Below are 14,880 nucleotides of genomic sequence, written 5' to 3' on the forward strand. Positions count from 1 at the left end.
TGGTTAAGTACTTAATTCGTTCCGGTGGTCCGTTCTTAACCTGAAACTGTTCTTAACCTGAGGTACCACCTTAGCTAATGGGGCCTCCCGCTGCTGCCACACTGCCGGAGCACGATTTCTGTTCTCATCCTGAAGCAAAGTTCTTAACCCAAGGTACTATTTCTGGGTTAGCGGAGTCTGTAACCTGAAGCGTATGTAACCTGAAGTGTTTGTAACCTGAAGCATATGTAACCCAAGGTACCACTGCATATAGTAGATTGGCCCTGACAACTTTTAAGTGCAAATTGGTGATCTACAGCACTTCCAAGAGTGTTTCGTTACTACTATATTGCAGGCAGAGAAGATGGCATGAATGTTTAGGAACACAGCGATGGCAAAATTACAAAACACTATGAGAAATACTTATGGATGGATGGAGACTCTTTTGCTGTTTTCAGAATTGGAATGCAATCCACGGGGAGAGGGGGAGGATTAACTATGCCACGAATTATTAACAATTTGATATTAGAGGCCCAGTGACTAAAATATATTTGGGATTCTAATCCTGGCCCATGTTGAATGGTTTCTTTAAATGTAAAGGTTCATCATTGTTCCACCCGATGTGTATGTCTTTAAGGGGCCAGAGCAAAATAACGAGACCCAGCTTTACAGCTGTGAAACATAGCAGGTACTGCTGATTAAGCTGTGTCAGCAATTGGGTGTAGTATATAAGGAGCAGCACCTAGCTCTCCCATTACCCTGGGGGATGGGTTGGTGGTTGGGTCTGGTTTGTTGATGTATTAGTGTAAATGGAGTTTTTGTTTTTCTTATTAAAACCTTGTTTTAGTTATTTTTTAGTCCCTTTTTAATGCATGGTCTCCCCAGCAAGCTCTCTGCAGCGCTACCATACTGCAAATAAGCCAACAGCCCAGCCTGACATATTTGGGCTGCTGCTACTAAACCCAGCTAGAAACTACTTGCAAACTTTGATCACCAGGATTATGGCAGAGGTACTGCAGAGTGCTAGTAGATAAATAGGGACCGCTTACTAGAGGGAAGGTAAACGGCGTTTCCGTGTGCGGCTCTGGCTCGCCAGAGCAGCGATGTCACGCTGGCCACGTGACCCGGAAGTGTCTCCGGACAGCGCTGGCCCCTGGCCTCTTGAGTGAGATGGGCGCACAACCCTAGTCTGTCAAGACTGGCCCGTACGGGCAGGGGTACCTTTACCTTTTTACTGCAGAGTTGAAGAAAACATAGCCTGAACATAGAAAAGGATTATTTATTAAAAGGATTTTCCTCTTCAGAGTATATGAAAACTGACAAACAAGGAATGTATTATATCATTCAGAAATCAGGCTCACCTTTTTTGGAACCGCTTCTTAAACTGTCCATGGGATAGCTCTTTCCCTGGTATCTATGATGAAGGGTCCCAAACATGTGACACGCACCTGCATTAAAAAAACAAATACAAACCAGAGCTCATATTTAGATCAGTGAAGCAGATAATGTAGGGAGGATAGACCTAAAGTAAAACAGAGATGTAGGACATCATAGAGCTATAACACAGAGAAAAGATAAGAAACAACCAAGTCACATGATCCTTTGTGGGGATGCTGATCCACCTTGTCGTCTCCACCCATAAAAGCAAGCTCTGCCAAGGGACAGCAAAGCAGCTGCATGAGAAGCCTGCAGAGGCTACACAAAGAACTGTAAGAGTGGAGGGATGTCCTATTTGCCATCCTTGGGCCCACCTGGGAATATCACCAAACGTGCTATAGCCTGGAACTGAATGTGGAGAGTGCAGCCAGGAATGTCCCAATACATTTCGGCTTCTCAAGCAAGGAAAAAAGTGTTGAATGAAGCTCTACATCAGGAACAAGGTGGAAGGGGGTGCGGAATAAGGATCTACACTGGCACCTGTTGCCCCTGTGGAGTCTGCTGCCTGAGGTGGTTGACTCAACTTACATCATGGATGGGCCGGCCCTGAGTGCAGCTGACTGCTGAATAGGGCATAATGTGGGAAGCCTGAGGAAATGCCATCTACCCTGCTGGCAGTCAATAAAAACTGCCTAGAGAGAGTGATTAGGATAACTGACAGCAGGTTCTTGGAGCTCTCTTCTTTGTGAGATTTTGCAGGTGAGCTATGAGCTTGTTTGGTCCCTGGGAGGGTGGGTGAGTGGAGTCCTGCATAAAAGCCAGGAGGTTGAGAGAAGAAGTGTGTCATTAAAAAGGAACTGGTAACGAGTCTATATTTGTATCAACATAGCATTTGCACATGTAAATACCATGTGTATTTTTGTAACATTTGTTGTTTTAAGTTGTCTGTGTTGGTATAGTTCACACACACACACACACACACACACACACACACACACACACACAAATATAACACACTAGCCAGCAAAGGAATTCTTGTTAAAATGGGTGTGTGTATAGATATAGAGTTAGTACACCAAAGAATAATAACTCTTACACAGTTGTCAGTGGGTGTGTGAAATGTAGGAGCACAGGGGTTGGGTATGGAGGAGCAAAGCACTTCCGGAGCTGGGGGCAAAAGAGTAATGGTGCTGTGCAAGACATCTGCCTCTCTTATTTTTCCTGGAGGACAGAAAATCTTTTGTTATCAACTTGTTCAGTTAAATTACAAGCTCCAGCAAAGCCGATTACATACTATCCAGTGCCTCTTGCTATTCTTAATCATTTGACTATGACTTCAGCCGAAAGGAGGTGCTTTCTCTAGACGTTGCAGAGTTTTCAGCTGAAATAATCTAATTTCACTCTCACTTAAGTAAATCCCTAGTTCAATAGACACTGTTCCAATTGCTCTTGATCAAAGTTCTGATGCCCTGCTCTGGGGAGCAATAAAGCCATTTCCCCCCTCCCCTTTACAAACAATATCACTCCATAGCCTCGTGACAGCAGTATCTCCACATATGCAGGAGTAAGAAAGAGCAGTCAAGAGAGCATGTCTTTTCACTCTCAATAAAAGGTTTCCTCCTGTCTGTCATACCCCCCACCCCCCCGTAAAAAAGCATCAAAATAACAACTTTGACTCTAAGTGGCTCGTATTAAAGTTGTGCTCTTCATAAGCCCATCTAAACGACAGTTGTTGCCATTAAGGGCTTCAGTTTTTGAAAGCCAAGCTACATAGTATCTATCAAAATATTTGTACTTGTCTGTAAACTGCTGGCTCAACTTTTAAGCTATCATTTCTTGGGTAACTAATCTCTACTATGAAGTAACACCCTAGGATTATAACCATATTTATACACTACTAGATAAATCGCAGGATAAAAACATTTAAGGGTTATTTCAGGAGGAACTGGAATGTTCTGTGCTGACCTATTTCTCAAACTGTAATAGCTTTCTTAAGAGTGGATCATGTTTTATTGGGATTAATATTGACTTAAGGTGCCTGAAATGGATAAGTGTCTTCCCAGGTGCATCCTGGGGCTCTTTCAAATATTAGTCAGAGAAATAAGTTCTGCCAGTGTTTTGAGAAAGCACTTCTATTTGCTTAATTCAAATATATGTCTGGATGAGCATGATCAATGTTCATTAAAAAAAAAAAAAAACTACCAAAGTGACAGGTACACAAAACAGCTCTGGATGTTTACACATTTAAGCTTTCAGAGTTTTAATGAATAAATGGACTGTGTGCTTCCAAACGTAGGAAGGCACCATCTATAACTTTATATATTTGACACTTGATTACTCTTAGAAAGAATCCGGCTTGTGTGTTTGTTTCAAAACTTGCAAGGATGGTACTACTTAAAAAAAAGCTGCAGGAAGCATAATCTTTTAAAATTCCAAGAAAAATGAAGTGGTGATATTTTGGTGAAATAAAATATTTATTATCTTCAATATTGCAACTATCTAATTTAATACAAAGTTTAGTTGGGGGGGGGGGGGGAATTGTCTCCACATGCTCCATAAGCTACTATTTCCTCTACCCACTTCAAATGTACGCTATATTTCTGAGCGATCTCTGCTATAGGGAAACTGATTCCAAGTGACAAAAATGGACTCTTCTTAAAACTTAAATAGAAAAGAGCCCAGGTCATGAAAACCTGCTTGATTTACAATTTAGCAGGATTAATAAAGGATGTAAAAATTTGCTCCTGGTTTCTCAAGGTTTGACTGGGGACTTGCTCCTGCCAGCCACAACCTAAGAAAAAAAAAAAAAAGAAACATGACGGATGGACAGAGGGAAGATTCTCACTCCCCAAAAGCTTGTACAGCGAGCACAAAGGCTTGTAATATTGCAGTCAAGCAGAAATTTACAGACCAAGTTTGCAAAGCAACAGAACAAAAAGAACACTTTTTTGTGATGAATGGCTTCCATCTGTGGAGTTCACAGGCAAAAAGAAACTAGATTAATCTAAAGCCTAACAAGATGAATACAGAGTCATCTATATGCTCCAAAAACCATGACTAAGGAATGTGTAAAGCGAAGCCTTGGACAACTAACATACTTTGGTAACCACTTGTGGGGGGTGGGGGGTGGGAGGGAACTGTGATTCAATTATGTAAGGTGCACAAGGTTTTTTTAATTTAATTTTCCTGAGAAGTGATCCCTTGTATAGCAAATATTAACCAAGGGACTGATTCAGTTTCCATCTGCATCCCCTATGTGTACTGGTCCACACATGAAAGTTTTCACCTGTCAACCTACCAGCAGCTCTCCCACCAGCAGAGGAATGCACTTGTGGAATTGCTATGGATGCCTTGTGGCATGAATAAGGATTAGGCTTAAAATGTTCACTTTTTTTAAAAAAAAGAAATCCTGGCACACTAGTTGCTCTTGTGCATGTAAAAAAAAACACCCCTGAAACCTTCTAAAATATTATCTATCCAATAAAGCCCTAGAGCTAAACTTGCAATTGTGGTCATTATACTGTTGGTGCTCCCGTCTATAAGAGCAGCTTCACACCAGTTGGATACTTACAGCTGTATGCAATGTTAAGAAAGGTGCTATAAATAAAAGCACTTTCTACCTTTGAGAGCATTCACTTTTGGCATGCTAATTGCATATGTACAATCACCCAGAAGGCTGTAGCTCAAGCTGGTGATTGCAAGGTGTGGCAGAACTTCTAGCTACAGGGAAGGTCTGAGGATTTTAATATGACATCACAAGAAGCAGCTACAACAAGACATAGGCACAAACATCTCCTAGCTTGCATATGTCTCATCTTGCTGCTCTGGATAGGGCTGCCACTGCTGCAAGAAAAACGATGGAAACCTATAAAGAATTATAGCCTGAGGTGGGTGCTACATCTGCACAGCTCCTCTGGTTTTTTTGTTTGTTTGTTTTTCCTGTGCGACATTATCCTTGCCAGACTTGATGCCTTTAGGCAAACAGCTTGCTGCTTTACTACCCCTTTGATGAAACAAAACTGATGAATGGGGTTGGGTGTTTTTGCTCATTTGTTTTTTGTTTTTTGTTTTGTCCTTATACTCACGTCTGTTCTGGTTTTTAAAACTGCAACATGTTCTTCTTATCTGTAATTAAATAATGCCCTATTTTTTTAGAAAGTGTGTTGGGGGGAGGCCCTATTCATTTTCTCTCACAAAAATGACTTGGCAAGTCTTCCTTGAGCTCAGAGTTGGCAGAGGAGGAGCTGACTGAGACTAAGGCTATCATACCACCAGCTGGGTAATTGGACCAGACTCCCATGGCTGGTGGATCAGAGTCCATGGAGCCCAAGGCTGGTTGTCCAAAGCCTGCAGCAGAATCACAAATGTGTACTTGCTGTTGGAATTGAGTGCCTGCATTTACCATCCTTCCTACTACCATGCATGGAGATGCAGAAAAGCAAACAAGTGCAATATAATTTTCCAAACACCACAAGAAAAGTGACATGCTTTCCTTTAACCTACATGTTGACATCAGACAGACCCTAGCCCCAGGTGAGTGGTTTGCTGTCTGAACCACTCACATAGCCCCCAATGCAAAGTTCCTCTTTGTCTTCCATCTAGACTGAAGCCTAGGTGAATATCTGAAAGAAGAAAACCTCTTATTTCTGACACACACTAGCTTCCCCCTTTCTGCTTTGCTTCCCTGGAAGTAATATCAATGTGAAATGATAGCCTGATCAAGCTGCACCAAAATAAGAAGGGTTTCTGATCCTGAGGCCACAGAGATCTGGCCTGACAGTGAGAGGATTAATCTTTCTTTTGCTATTCAACTCTGATCTAAACCTCAACCCAAGAATTTGCTGGTCACACAAGCTAGAATGTACCAGATATATTTGTGTATACCTTTTGGTAAAAGTGTAAACAGGCAAACTCTGCTGTAATATTCACTATTTTTCCTGGGTGGAAAGGGTAGTATTATACAACATGGTTAAGACTGTATTTTTAATTTCAAAACCAGACTCCACTAAAAGGCCAAGTCTCAAATACATAAAAGCAATTCTCTAGAAGTCTTCAATGGGTGAAGACAGAGCCACGGATGTAGGAGGCTGGTGTCATGGGTAGAACTGTGTAAGGCACAGTAGCTGACACAAGCCTGGAAAAAGGAGCATTAGCAGACCTTCAGAGATGTAGTGTAGAGATTAAGAAATGATGCAAAAAGGAAAAAAAGAGGGAGGAAAACAGGTACTAAATGAGCTATCCAAAAGTTAGAAATGAATGAATTTTACAGCAACCTGGATTTTGCTTTCCCCAGGTGTTCCATGAATAAAATGAATTGGTTGCATCATAACACACATGACTTGGAGACACTGATAGATCGATTCACTATTGCTCTCCTTTCGCCATGAAGCTGAAAGCAAATGCCTATAACAGAGTACTGTGTAGTGGAAAGTAAGTCAACAATATTAGATATAGAGAAAGGGAAAATGTTTTGTTCTTTCTTTTTGTCAGTCACACTCACCCCCCACAAATCCCTATTATAGAATTAATATCTCCCAGTTCACATATAATTCTAATCACAATGCAGCATGAATGAGGAAATATGAGCATGTTCAGAGTAAAATTGTGGCCATTTTGCTTCTTCCCCTGTCCTGTTGTTGTCATGCTGCCTGCCACTAAGACATGGTTTGGCTTAGTATTGCATCTGAACCAGTGCTACTGCTCATAGTTTTGTTTGGAGCAAGGCAAGTAATAAACTTGGGTTCACATGAACACTAAGTCAAATCATTGCATGGCAGCAGCAGGACCAAGGGGAAAACAAAGCAGCTGTGGTTTTTCACAAAATGCACTCATATTTACCATATTTGCTCTTAGTAACATCCAAAATTGCATTCTTTTTTCTTGCATATGCTGTGTTTGTGCTTGTTCCTTCAGACAAGAAAGCTAACACTGAACACTATTGTCCCAAACAGAATATAATGACTACCATATTTTTAATCTTATTCTGATACTAAAACATTTCCAAAACTCCACCCAAACATTACGTTTATCATGAAGAAAAGATAAACCTTTTCATTGCCCCTTCCAGAAATGAAAAAGTAAATATTGAGGTGTCTTGTAGTAACATGTAACAACTAAAAGCCCACATTGTGGAAATTCTGTTTTGCTTTGGGTAGAATAATACAGAGTCTTGACGAACAAAGACAATCAATAGCAGTACAAATATGTTTGCTCCCTGGCATGGTCACTCACACTAGGAAAGGTTAGGTATACAAGGCCAGATAAAAGGCTCAACACTCCTGGCACAACATGTTATAAGGTAAAGAACTTTGACAATGTGATGTAAGATTAAATAACAGCTGTGCTATGTCTGGTAAAAAGCCATAGTGGTGCTACTGAAAGGTGAAAAAGGAAACATTCGCAGCTGTGTGGTCAAGGAACTGCCCTGCTCTTCTCTCCCAGCCAAGGTATTTGATCATTGCTTTATGCATAGTCCCAGAGAGATTTCCTGTGTTAGGTAGTGCACTCTCTTAGCATCTGATAAAATCAACAATGAATAGAGCTGAAGGTCATCAAAACAGGTCATTTGAATAGGTTACATTTAGCTTGAAAAGAGGCACACACTGCTCTAGTTATCGACAGACTTGTAGGAGCTAGCACACTATACTTTGCAGAAAGAAATCCAGTCCACAGTTTGTCTTGGGTTGTATCTGAATTGGTTAGGGAGTGGCTTTCAGTCTGAGCCCGGGCCAGAGCAATAAACTACAGCAAGATCCACTCCAGGACATACGGCATGCACTAAAGAGTCAACAGTAGCAATAAGGCTGCTTAGTACAGTATTACTGGATTAATCAACAAGCTCAAGTGGCTCTAGGGAGCCATTGCCCATGTGCCAGTTGGCAAGGTCCCACAGCATTTATGGCCAGTCTTGAAAATGGGGGAAGAGGACAATCACTAGGGGGAGAGCTTGTACTGAAGTAAGTAGAGGAAATGGATTGAGGTGAGTTGAATTACACAATTAAATTTTTAAGTAAAACTCAGAGAAGCTATCACTGTATAAATCCATACTGCATCACATACATATTTCTTATTCTTCTTTTGAGCCCGATGAAAGAACAGCTGAGGCAGCTGACAACTAAATGGAAAAGCTATAGAGCTATAAATGATTATGAGGCCTCTGTATAAATTGAGCCTGGGAATCTGTGGTTTCATCTGAAGAAGATGGCTAAAGGCAGTTAATGAGAAAAACAAAGACAAGATATACATCCACCTACTTCCCAATTAATCAAAATTTAGTGGACTGTTAATAAGGTAGACTTTGCATAATTTCCTGACCCTTTCATATTTTCCCTCGTTCATAGCAGATTGTAACAGAGAACATAAATATTTATTCTCGTTTGACAAAAACATACAGAAGAGAAGTCTCTTTCAAAGGTCAATGTTACAAATATCACGCCTTCATTTTAAGACACTAGGCTACCTTCAAACATTTAATTATAAGTAGACTGTTACATTCAATGATAAAAGCTAGAACTGATTCCAGCTTGTGGTGAAGCATTTACTAATACCATCAATAAAATTCAGGAGAAACAGCATCCTGCTATGATCAACAGTGTATCATAGTAAATACTGGAAAATAGCCTCTTCATTGTAAAACCATAAACAGCAGAAAGCACATGAAAGTGTTTTGAACGAGAAATGGATTGAAGATTACCAACAAAGTAGTTAGACTCTGAATAACCTGACAAATGAGTCTCCAGATAAACCTACAATATTAATCGGGCCATTCAGGAAATAAAGGAAAACTATTCTGTTGCTAACACAGGAGCCAGTAATAAATGCGGATGAGATAGCATTTGCACTGCTTATTGTAAATTAAAATCAATGTTTTTGCAGCAATAAATATAAAACAAAGCAGGTAAGAAAACTTTGAGAATATTACATCCAATACAAATTAGTGTGTAAGCCATGTAAACACACTAAGAGAGAAAAGCGTAAACTGGCATAAAACAAGAAGCTGGCATAAAGCAAGCGGATGTAAATAAAGCTGGCATAAAGTTACACCAGATATACGTAAACCCTGTTTCACAGCAAGGCTACTGCTGCAGCTCTTCCTAAGCGTGGCGGGAGGGGGGAGGTCTTTGAAATGGTGTTCTATATCAAGTTGCAAAGTCAAAAGATCAAGTTGAACTGTCTAAGATCCCCTCTCTAGGTCCACCCCACCCCACACCCCTTTAGGGATCTACACTGTCAGCTTTGGCTCGGTCAGATGAGACCCAGCTAATCTAGAATGAGCATGTTATGCCCGCGTGTTTTGGGTTGTGCCAGGGCTGGAGAGTTAATGTCAGCTGAGCTCGCTGAGCTGGATATCCTTTGCATCTTAAACTGTGCATCCTGGTGAATTTCGCCTTAGGACTGTCCCCTAAAAATAGGGCTTTTCTTCAAGTAAATCAGTTTCTCCCCCTCCCCTTTGTAACCCCAAAAAAGTAAATGGTTTCCTCAAGTCTCACAAAAAAGGAGAAAAGCTAAAAAATATGTGGTTTTTTAAATAGGGTAAAAATGAAAGGCTCATGGTCAAGATCCTGGCTGTCATGGTCAGCATTTTTTCCTTGTGTTTTTATTTTTAATTAAAAATCAAATAGAAAATATATCGGGTTGCAGAAGATGCACTGAAATCAATACCCCTGACTAACTTACATTCACTGATATTTCAGTGGATCCATGCTTAATATGACTTAGCTGAATACAACACATTCTATTTATCTTTCTGTTATGCCATTCTGAAACTGAGGGAGTGATAGGTATCCCAGCAATAATAATAATAATAATAATAATAATAATAATAATAATAATAATCACTACTACTACTCAAGCTTTTTTGCCACAATGGCGCTGTTTTGTTTATTTTTTAAAATATATACCACTTGATTCTAAAAAACAAACAAAGCGTTCTATAATAAATACTCAAATAATCAATAAAAACAATGACAAACAAATAATTAAAAACATTTAAAAGACAATTTAAATAACAGTAGGCTAAAAAGAAATTAAAACACGTCCATGTTTACGTGCCTTGACAGGCTTGCCCAATCCAAAATGTTTTAAGCAAGCACTGATATACTGACAAAATACGAAACACATACACATGCAGTGGGGAGAAACCCATGCATTGTTTATTTTGGTTGAATACCTACTGACTATCAGAAGGATCCCTGGGTGTCAAGGATGCATAATAGCCCAATCATACACCCACTCTGAATATGATAATGCAATCAAACATACTCCTTTGAACACAGCTCAGCAAAAGGACAAATATTTACCAAAATCAAAAATAAAGCACATCACAGAATACTACACATTTCAAGAAATGGCTATCCGGCTTCATGACAGAATAAATCAGCCTGCAGTTTATAAAGGAAAATTTACTTTTCTATCAATTACAACACAGGCAAAGGAATAAAAAAAGTTGAAGCAAGGGAACCCTTCAAACTTCAAGAGGATTATAGTTCAAAACTCTCTTGAATAATACAAGAAATTGTGTCTAATTTTCTATTTTCAGTGTATGATAAGGGGAGGCTGGATAAGTTTCAAATCACGTAGGACAACTGAACACTATTAAAAAGGGGCAGGTGGTTGTTGGGTTTGTTTTGCATTATGTTACAAATTTTACAAATCTTTGATGGATAATTATGATTTTGTGTTGTATTCTTCTCACAATGTGAAGTATTTTATTAGTCTGGATTAATTAGGAACCTCTTATGCTCTCTTTATACATTTATTTCCTCACAACAGCAGAGATTTATCACAGCTGTTCCAATTTTATTTGTCTTAGGGCAACATCTGTGTGAGCAACTCTATTCCAAATAATAAAGTAGCAAGAGTTAAGTGGCTAAATATATGCACTGTGGTGCCTCCTTCCAGCTATTATTTAATAAGAATGGGTTGATGTTATCGTAATCTCTCAGTTATTCATAAGCTTGGCTCAGTATAGTAGATGCTTTATGGTGACCTTTAGAGTTCTGCTTCACAATTAAGAGACCAGCCAGTCATTTTTCATTGCAGAGCAGGGCAGCTGTGGAAGCCAGCAGTGAATGGAACGATACAGCACTACTCCTCATTGTCAGCAGGGCCACGTATTACCACAAGCCAGGAGTAGTAGACTGAGAGGGTCTAACTGCAGACAACTTGCCCACAAGCATGTATTTCTGCATGCCACATCTGCACACACAAATGGTGAGGAGCTGAAATACTTGTAAACTGATACATCATGGAGCTTATAGAAGCAGGAAACAATTTAAATTTAAACAGCTCCTATGGGCACACAATGGATTCAAGTGCATTTCTTCGTTAATGGAAAGGAGGGAAATCAGAGAGATAGGTGGGATTACAGTACATCAGCCATTACGAAAATATTTCCGTGTGACTGAGCCCAAGGAGGACTTTTTTGCTGCAGTATTGTGTCCAGTAGCTTAGGAAGCAGCACATACAAGGTGAGCAGTAACCTGAAATTTGGTAGGTCACTGTGGTTCTCTCTAGATCCAACACTGTTGGGTTGAAAAGGGGCAAAGTATGATGGCATAAATGAAGGATATGCAAAGTCCAGACTTCTTTTTTAAATAAGAACCCCAGGTTGTACCAACCAAAGTCAGATGCTTAAGACATACAGGTAGAATTAAACAGCAGGGTGCCTCTAACACATTCTGAGTTTAGGAATTTGTTTCTTGTGCAAAAACTGAACCAAAGTAAACAGCCCTTTCACGTAAAATTTAGGTGGGAAAAGAAGTTCTGGTAATATTGAATTTTAGGACAGTTATTGTATGACTAAAAATCATTGGACTTGATGGCAGCCCAACATGCTATACATGATTAATTTGTAGCAGTTGTTCATTTTTATGGAGCTAAAGTGCCACAGAATGTCACACAGATCTTCTTTTCCATGTTCAGGGGTCCACAATCAGAGGATTTTCTAGTATGTCCATGAAAACTTCACTATCATTGCTGGCCCGCGTTGTGTACTGAAAGAAGTGGGAACAGGAACAAAGGCATTTTGGAGTTGTATCAGGGACACGTTGGGAGACATTTTGTATCCACTATATCGAAACTGCTCTCATTCCTCGGACATGCCCACAGAATTGGGAGAGGGGATATGCTAGCCCTAGAGAACCCCACTTCTCCCCCTGGTGTCAACAGAAGAGAAAATCTTAAAAGAGAAAGGAAAAAGGAAAAAGGAAAAGTGTTACCTTCTAACTAGGGTCGGCTACTGTAGGCCTAACAGGGCTTAAGATGTTGTTGCTATTCCATCTCTGTAATAGATATAATAATAGGTACCACATGGATTCAATGAAACCCATCGTCTACTTGGACAATAATATTTTGTCAATGGTGTGGCAGATACCGACAATTGGGAAAATAAGCAGAATCTCTGTCAGCAGTCCCTGAACAAGAGATGTTTTAGTCAGACAATAAGGACTTTACTTTAGGGCAGCACACTGAGTGATTGACAGATGACTGTGTTAAAGGATGTAATGGATTGGTTATTACAGGGCAGGTTGTAGAAACAGGTCTTATGCAAGTGTGTACTTGAAACGCAAGGTGAAGTCCTTGGTGATTATTGGCTTGCTGGCGGAAAAGCAGCAAAAGCAGGTTCATGAGTTTAAGATTTCCATCTCATGCCCCCTCTAGAGTCCTGCAGACCCTCTGAGCTCAAATGATCAGAAACTTAAATCCTAGATCTCATAAAAATTGTTCTGACAAAAGAAAGGGAGAATCGAGTATATTTCTTACATTTCCAATCCAGTGGCTTTGATTCTCAAAGTTCATATGGATATTAGCATTCCTAGGCTGATAAAATCATTTTAGGTTTAAACAACAAGATATTATGAGCAAACTCTCCTCTGTTTACCTTAGATTCTGACCCCTAAATAATTATTCAACCTAAGTGAATAACATTGGCAGTGATCACATTTTTCCACATAAAGGAATGCAAATTTACCCTTATATAATCTAATGTAGGCAAGGAAATACTTGATCAACCCATCTGTTAAAAATCAGCTACCAAAGGATTTTATTTTATTTTAAAATCACGTTAAACCTCTTGTATGCTATTTAACTTTTCCCAGTAAGTCACTTTCTTAGACATTGTGCCCTACCACCATGTTGTACGTATATTGTAATTTTAATTGCTGCAAGTAAATACCGTTGGGAGAACTTTGATTTTATTCTGATGTGTAATCTTGTTGCTTTCAAACATTTCCAAGCATTGTTTGTTAAGGTGAGCAAAGAATGTAATGTTCCCTGCTGTATACACAGGTGGCATTATGTTCCAAACACACCTCGACCAATGAGGACGAGTGACGGGATTTTTAGTTCTTTATTGGCAAAGCACTGCTAACATGCAAGTGATATAAGATGACACATCCTGCTAACTAGCTGTCTGGGCAATCCCTGGTTGCAGACCTGTGCACTGACCCGGACAATTACAGCAACAGCATAACCCCCCTTTCTTAAACCCCCTTGTCTGACGCTCAATGGCAGCTCTAACTGTTCCTGTAGCTTCAAGCCCCTCTTTGAGCTTGGAGACAATAGAGGAGGGGACCTGGGGATTCCAAAGACACAACTCTCTCTAGGAGCACCACGGGCTCTCCAGACTCTTTCTCCTTTGTCTCTGGCTGCCTGGTCTCCTCCTCCCAATTCCCTTCTTCCACCACCACCTCAGGGGGAGTATAGAACTCCACAAATCACTGGCCCCTTCACCCTGGATCATCCTCCTTCCCACCTGCCTCCTCTGCCCACACATCCCCCCACTCCTTGGGTTCCTGTTTATCTCTGGCATATGATCACTTCTTTGTTGTTGTTTAGTCGTTTAGTCATGTCCGACTCTTTGTGACCCCATGGACCAGAGCATGCCAGGCACTCCTGTCTTCCACTGCCTTCCGCAGTTTGGTCAAACTCATGCTGGTAGCTTCGAGAACACTGTACAACCATCTCTGTCGTCCCCTTCTCCTTGTGCCCTCCATCTTTCCCAACATCAGGGACTTTTCCAGGGAGTCTTCTCTTCTCATGAGGTGGCCAAAGTATTGGAGCCTCAGCTTCAGGATCTGTCCTTCCAGTGAGCACTCAGGGCTGATTTCCTTCAGAATGGATAGGTTTGATCTTCTTGCAGTCCATGGGACTCTCAAGAGTCTCCTCCAGCACCATAATTCAAAAGCATCAATTCTTCGGCGATCAGCCTTCTTTATGGTCCAGCTCTCACTTCCATACATCACTACTGGGAAAACCATAGCTTTAACTATACGGACCTTTGTTGGCAAGGTGATGTCTCTGCTTTTTAAGCTGCTGTCTAGGTTTCTTACAGAGGCAAAAAGTATCAATTGTCTGCAACTGACTATTATTATTATTATTATTATTATTATTAGTGTTAAAAATCTTACACAACTGCCCACTCAGTTTGCAGCACCTAATTGTACATTCTCCTAAACTGTGCAGAGAGCTTCCATGAGCAGAGAAGTCTCCAGACTTCCACACTCAATAAACCCAATAAAGGTG

At 40.3% G+C, this 14,880-nt stretch overlaps 1 protein-coding gene across 3 annotated transcripts in view; it reads right to left on the reverse strand.

The window, feature by feature from the left end:
- LOC114590891 (contactin-4) overlaps positions 1-14,880 on the reverse strand; it is a 531,471-nt gene that overhangs the window by 349,069 nt on the left and 167,522 nt on the right. For all 3 annotated transcript variants that reach the window (XM_077925018.1, XM_077925014.1, XM_077925015.1), the window contains exon 3: positions 1,341-1,427. The gene's annotated coding sequence lies outside the window, so the exon portion shown is untranslated. The remainder of the gene's footprint in view (positions 1-1,340; positions 1,428-14,880) is intronic.

The sequence above is a fragment of the Podarcis muralis genome, chromosome 2 (assembly GCF_964188315.1).
Source record: "Podarcis muralis chromosome 2, rPodMur119.hap1.1, whole genome shotgun sequence".
NCBI classification, from domain to species: domain Eukaryota; kingdom Metazoa; phylum Chordata; class Lepidosauria; order Squamata; family Lacertidae; genus Podarcis; species Podarcis muralis.